A 9945-nucleotide genomic window follows, 5' to 3' on the forward strand; every position below is an offset into this window, starting at 1 on the left:
GAGAGAGAGAGAGAGTGTGTATGTGTGTGTGTGTGTGTGTGTGTGTGTGTGTGTGTGTGTGTGTGTGTGTGTGTGTAAAATATCTATTATGACTATAAACTAAATTTATTTTATTTCTATGAACATGTATAGAAATAAAATAGATTTAATTTGTAATCGTAATGAATGTTTAATATGTAAAGTACGCGAAGGATAAAATATTCCTAACTTTTGACTGCAACAAAAAATCCTTCGATAAAACGAATATGCAGCAGAAAAGGAAAAAAAGGGGCAAAAAGGGACGCTTCTCTTTGACTGAGCGAAGTTCATTTGGAAGGCAATTAAACTTGTTCAGTAAATTAAGCGCGTAATGCGTAGCTGGTATAGTTCGATGGTTGCGGGTCGCGTCAGCTGTTACATTCGCCAAGCCCTTATTATATCCAGTTATGAATTTTTGGAGGGTGGCGTAATATCCAGAAAACGCAGCACACAGCACAGCGAGATAGCGTAGCTGAGGTTACAGTAGTGGTAGATATTTAACACAGAGCCTCCGGACGTTTGGATGGATCTTTCTCTTCGTCTCGTCGTTTCTACTTCTCTCTCTCTCTCTCTCTCTCTCCCTCCCTCCCTCCTTTGCGTAGCGCAGCGTTTATGCACCAACCCCTTGCCATAGGTCGTAACCTTCCGGCGTGTCGAGGTAAGCAGACCGTACCAGACGGCTGCAGCTGCAATGTTGCTGGCACTAGCGCCAAACGATTTCCGTTCTGACGATTAATTCTCGGCGAAACGTCTACCGGTTCTCTGGGAACGATCGCAGCCGAGCTGCTCCGCAGAATCTTGGCGATAACAAGAGATTGTACATATAAACGAGATCGTTGACGGGATCAACTATTGTCGAAACGCGATCTGTTAATCACCGTAATTGCTTGAGTGATCATTTTCTCAAATACTGCAATGATTCTGCATAAGGAAATCGGCCGTGATATTATATAAACGCTTCTCGAATATCAATTGCTCGCGAAATAACGCTAAAAAAATGTAACGTTTTTATAGTAAGCGTAATAAAGTACGTTACTCGATTGTCGAATAAATATAGTTTTATAGGAGTTAATATATCACCCAACGGCGATGCTACGTGATAACGTAATTTAATCGGTTTAACCGGTTCTGCCCGAGCGTCATTCCATTTTTATTCCATTATTTTTTTTTTTCACCTCGTCATGCATATGAGCACGCGCGCGCTAAAATGCGAGACTTTTCCGCGAGTCGGTGCCAGGATAGCATATATATTTTCGAGCAATTAGTGTCACGATCTTTTTCTACTCGTGCGCTTAACTTTGACACGCTCTGTCACTCCGAGCCTCAGTACCCTTCAATCCCAGTTGTCTGCTATTCGGATGCGAGTAATTACGCGTCACTCATGGCTCTTACGATCGACGAGAGCATGCCGGCGAAGTTTCCTCGCTTGAACGCGAGCACATGGGAACCAGGGGAACTTCTGTCGCGAGAATGAAGCGTCGTGACTCTTTGCCAAGGCACGCAACGATTTCCCGTCGTAATCATTTCGAGTGTCGATCTATTGCGTTGCATCAGATGGTAAAACTAGAAGACATCATGATTGCAAATAATTTTCCGTGAGGACAGGATAGTATTCTATGGAAATCGTTGAACTATTAACTAATACGGAATTAACATCATCATAAATGCAAAATTAAAATACATATGAAATAAATCAAATATTCAATATGAACTGTGTTAGATGAAAAATTGCAATCGCAATCATTTATAAATGTATGCTCTGTCTGAAGATAAAATTCCTCAAATCTTTATTTCAAAGAATCGCCTATCTCAAAGAACCATCCTGTTTATACCATTATCTCGCTAATAAAATGAGTTACATTTCCGGTCATCATAATTCCATGAACCATGACATGTACTCGCGCAATTCCATGAAACTCTGTAATCTGCACAAAGAAAAGATAACCCCGTGGAGTGTATCAAAAGCAAATATAAAATTTTGTTCTCTCAACGTACGACGCATCCGCGAGAGCACTTGCGCGCATATCCAAACGAGCAGTCCGTCTCGAAAGCCTGTCGAATGCAGTCGACGCATGTTGCACATTTCATGACGGCTTGTGCCCGAGCGCGATGCAACCGCAGCAAAGCTCAGCGTGCTCGTAGTTCGTAGCTCGTTAGACGAGAACACGGCCGACGTATCGGTTAACAGGCCGCTGCTTACGCTGTTGAGACTTAGCGAAAGCCGCAGACCGTCGCTTATTAAACCACCCCTAATTATATTTCAATATGCGCCCGCGAGGTGGAGTACCGAGATAGGAGATTGGCCGAGAAGAGAAGGCAAGAGAGGAAGGCGACGGTGAAGATATATAGTGCGGGTGGTGAAGGGGTGAAATGTGGAAGGCCGAGAAGGTTGAAACGCCAAGAGCTGTGGGGACGCATCCCCCAGAATATGCAACCCCTCTCGACCGCGATACTCCGTCGCCCTCTTCCCCTATTTCGCTCAAGCGCAAAGATGAATTTGCCCTCTCCTCCTGGCAATTAATAGTTTCATTCCCAATTAAAGGAGAAGGATATTAAAATCGCGTTATGTTGCTAGCAAAACTATCGACAGGATTTCATTAAAAGCTATTGCCGATAATACGGTAGATATTAACGTTATCTCGTATCTATATCCACCGAAATAATATTCGAAAACGCAAGCTAAATTTTGCTTGAAATCACAAATCTTATATTGTGAAGACACTGAACTGCGTTAATTGTATCTAATGTAGTCAATAAAAATGAGAGAGAGAGAGAGAGAGAGAGAGAGAGAGAGAGAGAGAGAGAGATGTGTGTGCGAGCGTGTGTGTATGCGCGAAGAGTAAAACGCCCATCTCTCTCTTTTTCTAAGATATTACGGTTGGTTGAATAGAAAGAAGTGGAGATTGGCTGTTTTTGCGTTCTATTTTTTTCATTTTTGTTGACTAATTTTACATGGATGGCGCAGTCCATGTCTTTTGATGTATCTATGATTTCGAATTTGCAGCTGTAACTGAAACTTTATCATGAATATTTTTGCGCATCGAGAATATTATATTTCGCGAAATTCTAAAGCTGCATACATACGATTGCGTAACAGCATACTGATTGCTTTCAGTAGAATATTGCAGCGGCCATACGTGATTGGAATCTATTTGAATGTACCAAAACATGATTTGCTACATTATAACAATTACAGTATTTTCGCTGCCGACATACATCATACATCTTCGGCAATAAATTAGTTTACAATAAATTAGATTTATTTGAGAACATAAAACGTATATGTTTGTTTTATATAAATTTGTCTGATGAAATGTTTCTTTTTGCTTGTTTTAGGTGAGTTGGTTTTCGAAACTATCACAATTGCCAAGGATTTATAATTCGTCGTATAACCGAATCTATAATTCCTCTCTCTAGCGTAAGTACAATAAATCGATTGATATAATATTCATTGTTTGATAAATTATTATCGTGTGTGCTATGATTACTATCGCGTGCGGTAGCTTTCATTTCAATCTATCAATAACTATATCTCATTTTGCTTATATCCGTAATCGCGTATTATTATTAAACAATTATAAAAATCTCTAGATGAAATTTCTATGAGAAGAGAAGATTTAAGGAGAACATTTAAGATTAGCACATTAAATAAATCATATTAACTATCTATTACTTGTCACATAGTCTAATTTTACACCGTGAAGATCATCAATTTGCAAAAGGAATTGTAAACCTTTCCAGTCTTCAATGAACTTCCTTGTTCATGTATTTAATACCGTTCGATCGATCGCGAGGTCTTTTATTTAAAATGTTCCGCTACTCTATCTCTTTATTTTCCCGATAATTCCTCATTAATTCCGCTGAGGTTATTCATCTTTTAGTCTTCATTTATGCGAAAAGTTTGCACTACCTCTGAATATCATTATCTACGTAGCACCCTTTTCTCTCGGTTCCTCAAGCGATTTGATTCCATTGTTCAATAAGAACCAGTTCCAAAGAAAAAACTTCCTTATATCATAGTTTAGCAAGCTGTTCAAATAAGAATGTATGTGCGTGTGCGTGTGCGTATGCGTGCGTGCGTGCGTGCATGTGTGTGTGTGTGTGCGTGCGTGCGTGCGTGTGTGTGTGTGTGTGCGTGCGTGCGTGCGTGTGTGTGTGTACATATATAGTATATATATATATATATATATATATATATATATATATATATATCCATTTCATAATAATAAGGTTTCTGTTCAAAATTAATGAAGATTTAAGTTTACGCAATCACGTGGCATATTTTGTTGTTGTGAAACCATTTACTAACGGAATACTGCCTGCTGTAATGTGACAATATACGTGTAAATTAATCGATCGGAGATACTAATACCTGCAAATTTGCATAATCCGACACCCAAATAACCAAGTAACCTAATATGCTGATAAGCGTAAGCGGCAACCCCAAAATTCTATGCCCTATAGTTATAACGTGGAATGCTTAAACACGTTTTCGAATATATTAATCAAATATTTAACGCAAAAATATGTATTTTATATTATAATTCAATATAAAAATATATATAAATTCAGATATTCAGATATTTGATTAAAAAAAATTTAAATATGAATTTTATACTACTATGCATTAACTTATTATTTGTGTTATTTAAATAATTCTAAAATATTTACAAATATCAATCTCATACTCGTATAAAAATTCTTTGATTCTTGGTGTTAACATTAATGTTGCGGAATAAAAATAAGTACAATTTTTTCAATATAATCTCATAGGTACAAACTTGATCACCGCGTTAATAAAATCCAAAATAGTTTTCGTTATCGATATAAAAGGAGGCGTGAAATACTTTATTATATTACATGACATGTTATTGTAATGTATCGAACGATACATCGGTGTTCGAATCGCTCTCATCTTCAGCGTGAACAAAATCTACCACCCCCCCTGATTATCCGTGAAAATCTTCCACTCTCGCCGCTCGTTTCGCACCTACCCCTTTTCATCTTTACTCACGTCGGATTATCGATTGCCTCAGGCATCGTTTCGTACATGTGCAACGCACGCCGACACAAGCGCGTTCAAGGTAATAGCTGTGATTACGGAGGGATGATCCCATCAGGGCTTACGAGACTTTTAACGAAACTTTTCGACCATACGAATTCCGGTATGCCCGGAGGCGAACATATACGCTGGTAGAAACGTTATTTCGGGCTCGTGACGCGACAATAAAATTGCAATTTGGTAATGAAATCGTGAATGTAATAAACACTTTATAGATAATGGTTCGCAGTGTATGTATACTAGCGAATGGTAAAAATAAATATAACTTTTAATAAATTTCATCAATTCACTTTTCCATTTTGTGCGCTTTACCAATTCCTGCCATTGAAATTTGTGTTTAACGTTGCGGTGGCGTTAGGATTCTCATTTATATAAATAATATTCGAAAAAAGATATAATACAATTAAAATATTTTAACAACCCCTTTTTTTTTTGAAAATGATGAAGTATAATTATATGATCAAAGTAATGTGATGAATTTTTTACTTTATGTTATCTAGTTATTTTTAAAATTTTATATTAAATTGTTGCCTGATGTTGTTTATTTGTATTTAATTTTACAAACGTAGAAAATTTTTTAGAAAATTTAGCACTGATCACTAGTGACCATCAAAGCATCACTGAAAAGTTAGATGTCGATCACGAATAACCGTCAATGTATTAAACGAGACAAATGGCTAAGAAGCGTTTGACTAAAAGCGCCAAACTGGTGTGAAATCTGACGCAAGTACGAGCAATTGCGCGACTGACGCGGAGGTGTTGTAAAGCGCATACCGCGATCCATCACTCATTAAGCGCAGCTGCGCTCGCCGATTTCCATTGTCGTTGCACCTGCTCGTGTATGTTTCACGAATATGTCGACGCGTGTTTTCCACCGTGTTGTTGAAACTATCGCGGAAAAGTCCGAAAAATTTTGAATGGACATTGGGAAAGTCGATTCATTTGCGTGACGAAAAGAAATCAAATTGAAAAAATGAGGAGGATTGTAGTGATTAATGAGTAAACGTAATATAATTGCACATAAATATTATATATTAATTGTGCACAATATTACATTATAATATTTTAAAGTGATAGAGAATATGCCGATTATAAGAATATTATGTTATTCATAAATAAGTAAACATAATCAGTTGCATAATATAATCACTGTATAATTATTTTGATATGTTGCATAAAATAAAGGTTTTATTACACCAGTTCAGTACACAAAATTATTAAAATTATTAATCTTTTATAATCAAGTCATAAGTATTCAAAACAAGAGTAGCAAAACAATTTTATATAACATATGTGTTAAAATGAAAAAAATGTTAAGTATTCTTAAGTACTTAAGTATATTGTATTTATCTGCGAGTCGATCCTTCGAAAGCAGCTGTTTGACTTGAAAGTTCGTTACAGTTATTATATCCTGATCCTGATGGACGAACGTGGAATAGACATTGCTGTGAACACGCGAGGCAGTCGATGCGATAGGCAGGTAGATAAAAAGGCAGTAAAATAATACAGACGGGATAGGCAGATTGGATTGATTGATAGCATTTATTATAGCGTGACTAATGGTTATATTTCGCTAAGTATGGCAAACCCAGGAGAACGACACGCGCATCGTTGAAACACGCCGCAGTCTATCTATTCTAAATATAGTCGTGTAATTTGCATATTACACATTTCAAAATTTCGACGCAAATTGATATTTATCGAAATATCGATTTGAAGCGAATAGCAATTTAATTAACAATAATTTCGCGGAAATCAAATTTTCGCGAGGGTTACTCTCTTGATAAATCGACTCTCCCAACGCCTTATCCCCAAGACAATGCGGCTTTCAACTTTGACTTAAGTATTGATCACGCGAAGGAGCTCTCGGGATGATAAATCGTTCGACGACTAAAAAATTAATCTCGGGGTGGAAAACGGTGTATAACATTCCGCGCCATTGTCTCCTCATCCCTGTGCTTCTTTCTTCCTTGTTCTGAACGACAATTCATCGAGGCATTTGCACCTTTGGCACGAAGGATAGTGGCGACCAAGGTGATTAATGAGCGACCGGAGTTTTGATTATGGCGAACTGGAGGGTGGTCCGTCATGCAATTAGAAGATGAATCATTCCTAAGCTCAAATCATAGTAATCCGATGAGACAGGCGAGCAGAGAATGGAAGGCTCTCGCGAGAGGAAACGATGCGATGAGAGGCCATTTATTTATAACGTTGATAATAGATATTCAGTGTCGAACATTAATGTATCTCGTTAAATTAACGCATAATATTAATTCAATTACTGTAATACTGATTATAATATATAATTGTACAAAAATCAATATTCCTGACTCATATATCAATTAATAATAATATCATGTTTACCAAAATTTTTTCCGTACAATTTCGCGTAAATTAAAGGTCAACGTTTTAAATTATTAATGATAATCGATAAAATAATTTAATATTACAATGATCTTTTAATTCTTTTAATTTTGACATTTGATATTTAATATCATCATAATAATATCGAAAATAAAATATTGCGATATAATATCTTTATTATCTGAACATTTATTACACTATCAAAATATATGTTTGATATTTTACTTTATATTAATGAGATATTGAATACTTTTGAAAATTTATTTTTCTGCCATCTTTATGAGCTATTATTAGTTATAGATTTTTATCTGGCTTAAATTAAAGATATTTTACGCTGCAATATAACTGATGGCATCTATCTTTATTAAAGGTTGTCATTCTGAAAGCTTCCAAAAATATAAGATATCTGCAAATTGTACTAAGTATTTCATGCCGCGCGCCTTCATTTGAGCGAAAACTTGCGGAATCTCTTCGCGGTAATCTTATGTTAACGTTAATTGTGATACGTTAGGTCATCAAGCCGGAGCATTGTCGTTGGTTAATTAAGAGATGACTTCAACGCGCGAAGTCGTTCAGCAGCGACGTCTACAGCAGCAGGATTAATTAAGCCGAATTGCCTCGCGCGGAGTTAAGCTCCGAGATCTCATAACTGAATTCAATCCGCTTCTTCATATTTCTTTTTCAGTATCGTTTGTCTAATCTGAAGGGAATATTAAAAAGATGTCTAATTATGTTAAGTATGATGGCTCGATATATTTAAGCACTCTGTTTCGCGTGAGTTGATTATCATGAGATAGATAATCCTGAAGAGAAATAACATTTTCTAAATATGAATTAAGTACATTACCAAGATATATTCACTGATTATATGGAATGAGCGACAATTGTATGATTATCGTGTTCATAGATAGCTCCATAGCAATTCTTTTACATTAAAACTAAAACGATTCGCTTATTACATCGAATATATAACTGTGTTGCGCTTTTATGTTGCATGTAAATTATATGCAATATTAAATTATACCATAATGGTATATTATCGATGATACATCGATGGTATATTAAATTATATCATAATGGCATAATGAAACGTTAGTTGTTTCAAACAGTACGAGAAGGCGGTGCGATGTCTCGTGATCCCCGCGAGTCAGTTTTCAATAATTCGACTGGCAACGTTTTAGCTGTCGTTCAGTTCGAAATCAAAACGCATATTCGTGTTCTCGACAATTGCGTCAATCTCGTAAATTCATCGTCGCCATCAATTTGTCCGCGTCGGCCACTCCGCTAGAGTAGCCATAGTTTCTCTTTCTTCTCTCTCTCTCTCTCTCTCTCTCTCTCCCCCTCCCCCCCTCTCTCTCTCTTTCTCTGTATGTGAGGAATCAGCAGACCGTTCAATCGCGACCAGCTGGACGGGCACAAACCAGGCACTGTGCTTGGTCCCGACGTGATTCTCGTGAGAAGAGAACGCTGGCGAAACATGGAAAGAAGGAAAACTCAAGACGTGCACGAGAACATGTGAGAAGCCCTGCCATTGGCCGATGCGCGGTATCTCCCCTTTACACACAATGGTGCCGATTGTTTATCTCAAGATCGCCGCATTCATGAAAGCTTCATCGTGCTTCAGCCACAACTTGCGCGTATAAGCGCCATCGCGCCTCGACATCAACTGCCGTCATTGTTCCAACGTCGTCGCCCGCCCGTCATCATCATCATCATCTCAAGATAGAGGAAGATTCGAGGAAGAGGCGAGAGGTCTAAGGTCGAGTACCGTCTGGCACAGTGCGCAGATTCAATAAAGAGATTCTGCGATGGGAATGTTAGTAGTAGAAAAAGAACGAAAGAATTTTCTTGAGTATATTTCTACGAACGTATATGTTTATAGGATAGAAATATTCGATGATGAAAAGAACATTATTATTAGTATGAAATGTTCGCCTTGATTTTTAATTTTTAGTTAGTAACTAGATAGGATTATTAAGATCAATTTGTTACTGGAAATTTAAGGTATCTGATGATATCATACACATAGTACTGACTGTCTAAGGATATAATAGAGGTACCTCTATGTTGCGAAGTTCTATGGAGAGCTACCTGTTTTAGAAACCACATTGTACTAATCTTTAACAGCATCCTCCTGAGAGTACCCTCATGCCTAAATATCAGAAGTCATCTCGGTATATACCCGTCATACCCACGTTCGAATACGTATCTCCATATTGCGGTTCTCGCGTTTAGTCCGTCACGATCTCTTCGCTCCTGATTCCCGACTCGTTTGGAGCTTTTTGTCAGTCCGCGCGCCGGAAGTTTGCTCGCTCGCTTGCCACCATGATGCAGCGTGCCCAGAGCCTGGTCCGTCCATAGGGATTTTGCACCGCGCCCGGTCTCGTCGCATAAAGGGTTGCCCACGGATGATGTAGTGCCGTGTTTATTGCGTCCTATTTGCTTCTCCGCCATCAGCGTTGCCGCAATAGCGCGGAGCTCTCCTCTCCTCTCTCTCTCTC

Source organism: Atta cephalotes (genome assembly GCF_000143395.1).
Source record: "Atta cephalotes unplaced genomic scaffold scaffold00003, whole genome shotgun sequence".
Classification (NCBI taxonomy): domain Eukaryota; kingdom Metazoa; phylum Arthropoda; class Insecta; order Hymenoptera; family Formicidae; genus Atta; species Atta cephalotes.